We start from the raw sequence: 6,000 nt of genomic DNA on the forward strand, positions 1-6,000 counted from the left end.
CTCCCAGGCCCTGAACCTCAAAAATCTCCTTAATAAACTGAGATGAGAGTCTACGAGGAAATCATAGTTCCAGTGGCCTCTAGACATAATAGTATACCAAGACCTTCAGGTACAGGAGGAAGCTATTTAGTTTAATTCAGTGGATGAAGGACTAGCGTCAATATTGTTTACAATCTTACCGGGAAGAAATTTTCAAAAAAATTTCAGAGTGTAATGAAAACTATGCGGGTAGGGTGTTTGCCTTGCACAAGGCCGACCCGGGTTCGATTCCTCCACTCCTCTCGGAGAACCCGGCAAGTTACTGAGAGTATCTTGCCCGCACGGCAAAGCCTGGCAAGCTCCCCTTGACGTTTTTGATATGCCAAAAACAGTAACAAGAAGTCTCACAATTTGTTGTGAGACGTTACTGGTGCCTACTTGAGCAAATCGATGAACAACGGGAGGACAGTGCTACAGGACAGCGCTAATAAAAACTATGCAATCATGTTAACAGAATATGACGACGCTGGTGTACTAATTGTCTGAAATAGAGAGCCGGGCCTGTAACAAAGGGAAAATGAAGCTTTCAAACAGAAAAGAGCAGAAGCAAAGTTTCTGAGATGAAAAGGGGCTCACTACAGTTCTAGGATCAGAGAGTAGAGGAATGAGACTGGACTTGGGTGAATTGTAGAAATGTGGGCACAATATACTAAAGCTATCTGAGACCAAAACTTTAAAGTTTGGTAGAATTGTCTTTAAGACTTACATTTTCTCATTTTTGGAATATAAAATGACATTTAATATGAGACTGACGCCCAAGGACAGTAGACATAAGGACTAGGAATATTGCTCCATGGTTAAAGCCTACCTCATGAGCTGGGGGAGAAAGCAGCTGGAATAGAGAAGAGATCACTAAGTCAAAGATGGTTGGAGGGATCGTTCAGGATGCGAAATGTGTGCTGAAAGAAGATAAAGGACCAAACGTGATAACATGAAAACTTTGTAACTATATCTCACCAGTGATTCAATAAAAAAAAAAGATTTGCATGCTTTTGAAACTAATCACTCAATCTCTCAGAATCTACTAAAAGAGCCTAATAGAGCATTGTAAAGATAGTACAGTGACTAAGTCACCTTCTTGAACATAACTGACCCAGTTTCATCCCTGGCGCTGCAGATGGCTATCCGAGCCTTACCAGGAATTATTTCTGAGCACAGAGCCAGAAGTAAACCCTGAGCACAGCATGTTATATTAATTTTTTTTTTTTTTTGCTTTTTGGGTGACACCCAACAATGCTCAGGGGTTACTCCTGGCTCTGCATTCAGGAATTACTCCTGGCAGTGCGTGGGGGACCATATGGGATGCTGGTAATCAAACTTGGGTTGACTACGTGCAAAGTAAATGCCCTGCTTCTGTGCTATCACTCTAGTCTCTATATTAAATTATCTTAAAGGTGATAATGACTTCAGTATTTTTCAATTTATTTATTTTTATTAGTGAAACACCACGAGGTACAGTTATAGACTTACAAATTTTCATGCTTGGGTTTCAGTTATACAATGATCAAGTACCCATCCCTCCACCAGCGCCCATCCTCCACCACCACAGGTCCCAGCATCCCTCCCACCCCCCACCCTCCCCTCATCCCACCCTGCCTCTGTGGCAGGGCATTCCCTTTTGTTCTCTCTCTCTCTCTCTCCTTTTGGGTTCTGTGGTTTGCAAGAGAGGCACTGAGTGGCAATCATGTTTGGTCTATAGTCTACTTTCAGCATGCTTCTCCCATCCTGGGAGGATCCTCCCAACACCCTTTATTTGGTGCTCCTTTCTCTATCTGAGCTTCCTTTTCCCCTAGCACGTGTGGCTGGCCTCCAAATCACGGAGCAAAATTCCTGGTACTTGACTTCAGTATTTTTCAATACAAGCCTCATTCTGGAGATAATTTGTTATTGTTCCATTAAGATTAGCTAATTTTGCCAGATAGACTTCATTTTATCTCAACTTAGTGTCTAAGTTAAATTGGTATATATATGTATATTTATATGTAGTGCAGATGTATATAAATTAAATTGTCAAAAGCATGTGAAAGATGTCTTTGAATGTTCTAGGAAATATTGGGGTCATTGTATGAATATTTTCTTTCCTAAATATAACCGAGAATACAGTAGACAAATAAATAAAGATGGAACAGGAATAGTACATTTTTAACTCAATTGCAGCCTTATGAATAAGTTTGTTCATCCATTACAAAATATAATATATCACTTCTATTTTGTCTGCAGATGTGAGTTAAAATGAGGGGGAAGGGTACTGGAATACTGGTGGAGGGAATATTCTCAAATGGTGGGTGTGGTATTGGAATTGTGTGTCCTTGAAATAATTTACAGTACTATAAATCCCTGTACCTCAATCACTTTCACTCTCCTCCCATTGTTCATCGATTTGTTCGAACGGGCCCAGTAACATAGTGAGACTTGTTACTGTGTTTGGCATATCGGATACGTCACAGGTAGCTTCCCAGGCTTTGCCATGCAGGCGAGATACTCTGAGTAGCTTGCCGGGCTCTCCGAGAGGGGCAAAGGAATCGAACTCAGGTTGGCCATGTTGGCTGCGTGCAAGGCAAATGCTCCTACCCACTGTGCTGTCACTCCAGCCCAGTACCTCAATAAAAAAAATTTTTTTAATGGGGAGGAAGCACAGATAGCAAAGTGAGTAAGGTACTGCCTTGCATGTGGTCAACTCAGGTTCAATCCTAGTTACCACATATAGTCCCTCAGGAGTGATCCCTGAGCACAGAGCCAGGAATAAACCCTGAGCACCACCTGGTATGACCCCAAAATTCAAAAACAAATAGACCAAAATATATCACTTCTGAAATCAATAAATAGTCCAGGTTGACCACATCTCCTCTCAAGATGTCTACTTTCATGGCCGTGCCTTGCCTCTTTGACCCATATCTGAGATGTGTACTTTCTTGCTTGAGTGTGCATTTCCTCATTCTGGGGAAATGGCCTCCACACCCTTGTTTGGGATGTGTGGTTGGCCTTTTTTTCACCCTGGAGAAGTAATTTTTAAAAAATAAGTAAACAGTGGCTCAGAGATTGCCTTCGTGGCAAAATGCCTCCCTTGCAAGTGTAGGGCCACAAATTCAATCCCTGATTTGGCCCACATGCAGAGAGTGGTCTGTTGTCTAGGAACTCCAGCACCTTAACAGAATGTGGAAACTGTGCACAGCTAGATGTGTATGAGCACCACAACTAAAATGTTTCACCCCCAGCAAGCACTGCCACTACAGGAAGTGCAAGACCGCAGCCTGATGTGCAAACTGTGTCTAGCACCATAAGCAAGTGTGTGTGCAACTATTATAATCAGAACAAAGGGAAGAAAAGTGCTAAAAAATATAAAGATAGTTCCATTATCCTCGACTCAATAACTATTTTTGAGGACATACAAGTGTATTTCAATGTAACATAACAAATTCTGTTTTGTTTTGTTGTTTTGGGGCCACACACAGTGGTGCTCAGGGGTTACTCCTGGCTCTGTGCTTAGGATCACTCCTTTGGAACCACATGTGGTTACAGGGCATGTACCACTTCGACCCCAACACACAAATATTTAAAATTCCTTTCATTTTTATTCTTTTTCTTGTACCCATCTAGCAAAATCCATCTTAAGATAAAGCTTATATCTGTTTTCCCCGTGTGTGCACAAAAACAGTTAATCTTCTTCCTCTTCCTTTTTTTTTTAAGGTGTCATTTTTGGGCCACACTTAGTGGTTCTCAGGGCTCATATCTGACTCTGTGCTCAGGGAACACTCCTGGTAACACATATGGTTCAGGATACCATATGTGGTGCCAGAGCTCAAACCTGGATTAATTGCATTCAAGGCTAGCTCCCGCTATTCTATTGCTCCAGCACAATCCTCTTCCTTTTTTTTTTTTCTCTTATAAGTACCTATAACACCATGTTCTCTCTGTCAGAGACATGACTTGTTAGTGAATCAAGTGGAAGTGACAGTATCCAGCTAGGGAGGTTAGCTCAGGTTAGCTCATAAAAGACTCTATTTACTCCTTCATGGGATGACTCCTTACTCTTTCTTGGTGTCTCTCAGGTAGAAGATAAATGTCATGCCAAAAGGAACACAGCAGCAGATTTATGATGAGCATACAAAGTACACAAAACAGACAGCAAGGAAGTGAGACCTTTCTGCCAACAACCAAACAAATGAATTGAGTTGGAGGCACAGCCTCCAGCACTAGGCAAGCCTCTGATGACTAAAGACCTACTCTTGATTGCAACACCACAAGACACTGAATCACAGAACCAAGTTCAGCAGCTTCTAAATTGCTGGTTCACAAAGACAGAAAGATAACAAATGTTGGAAGTTTTAAGTCATCAAAGTTTTGTGGTAATTGGAAGTTTTAAGTCATTAAGTTTTGTGGTAATTTGTTACAGTGACAAATGAATAATCTGACCCAAAAAAGTGACATTTTTTAGTGAGGAATTGGGAAATGCTACCAGGTGGGCATGTAGCAATTATTTTTGCTGACTTATCAGCCATAGTACTAGAGTTTTTAGAAATCTGTCATCCCAAGAACCTACTCCCCAAGTACCTACTAGAAGTACTTGATTGAATATAAATGTGGCTAAGCAATAAGATGTTGCTGTTGGACCTAAAAGTTTAAATTTCTGGACTCATGAAAAATAGTCCTCTTTCATCAAAATAATATATATGTGTGTTTGTGTGTGTGTGTGTGTGTGTATATACTATAGCACTGTAGCAATGTAGCACTGTCCTCCTGTTGTTCATCGATTTTGCTTGAACAGGCACCAGTAACATCTCCATTGTGATATATATATATATATAGATAGATAGATTACTATAAGGCTTAGATTTAAATGGGACTCCATTTCCCACCCTGTACTACCCTTGATTTCTAATTTTTTAACATGTTTCTTCCACATTTACCTTCATAAATAATATGTGTCTGCTACTATTTTGTTGTTTTATTTTGGAGTCACACTCAAGCAGTGCTTAAGAGATAGTCCTAGTTCATTTCTCAGGGCTCATTTCTGATGGTCTCAGGGGACATTTTGGTGATGGGCCTCAATCCTGGCCTCCTTCATAAAAATCATGTACATTAACCCTCTGAGGTATCTTCCTATCCCATGCTTCTATATCTTGCTGGGTTGATTTTAGAATTCATCTTTGACTTCCTGTTAAGAATCTATCACTCCAAATTCTCACTATTCAATATTTGTCATACTGTGGGACGACAGAAGTCAAGCAACATAATATGTTTTCTTCTTGTGAAACTTTTTTGATTTTTCTAAAATTAAAAGCTACCTCATTTTTTTTTTCTTTTTTTTTGGGAGGGGGGGAATACCTAGCTGTGATCAGGGCTTTCTCCTGGCTCTGTGCTCAGGGTTCACTTCTGGTGGTCTCAGGAGACCATATGGGGTGCCAGGGATCAACTCAGGTCAGCTTCTTGCAAAACAAGTGCATTAACCCCTATACTAACTCTCCAGCCCCACTACATCACTTTTTCTATGTGACTGGTTGGGAGTTGTTTCAGCACTGTTCTCCCCAACTGTCCAGGGCAATTTTCATTATTTTCTGAATTATGTTTTTCAGAAAGTCATATCAGTTGCCTCCATTTATTTATTGGGGTGGGGGGCTGCTGAAAGGTGGAGCTCGCTATCAAGTAGTGTTCAGAGGATCTGAGGGCCACTTCCAGTGATTTTCAGTCAACTAGGTCAGTGATTCAATTCTAGGATCTGAGGATGTGGTACTGCTTGGGCTTGCGGTGCAGAGGATCACCGGGGCCACCTGAGCAGTGCTTAGAAAGCTCCAGAGCCACAATCAGTGATCCTAATCTAGTGCTAGGGTTCAAACCTGAATGGGGCATATGCTAGGCATATGCACTAATCTTTTTCCAGCTTCTCCACTTCTATATTTTACTAAACATGTACCACCTGGATTCTTCCATCTTCTCTCTCTAATGTGGGTTCTCTGAGTCTGA

This window comes from Sorex fumeus, unplaced genomic scaffold (assembly GCF_029834395.1).
Source record: "Sorex fumeus unplaced genomic scaffold, SorFum_2.1 ptg000098l, whole genome shotgun sequence".
NCBI lineage: Eukaryota > Metazoa > Chordata > Mammalia > Eulipotyphla > Soricidae > Sorex > Sorex fumeus.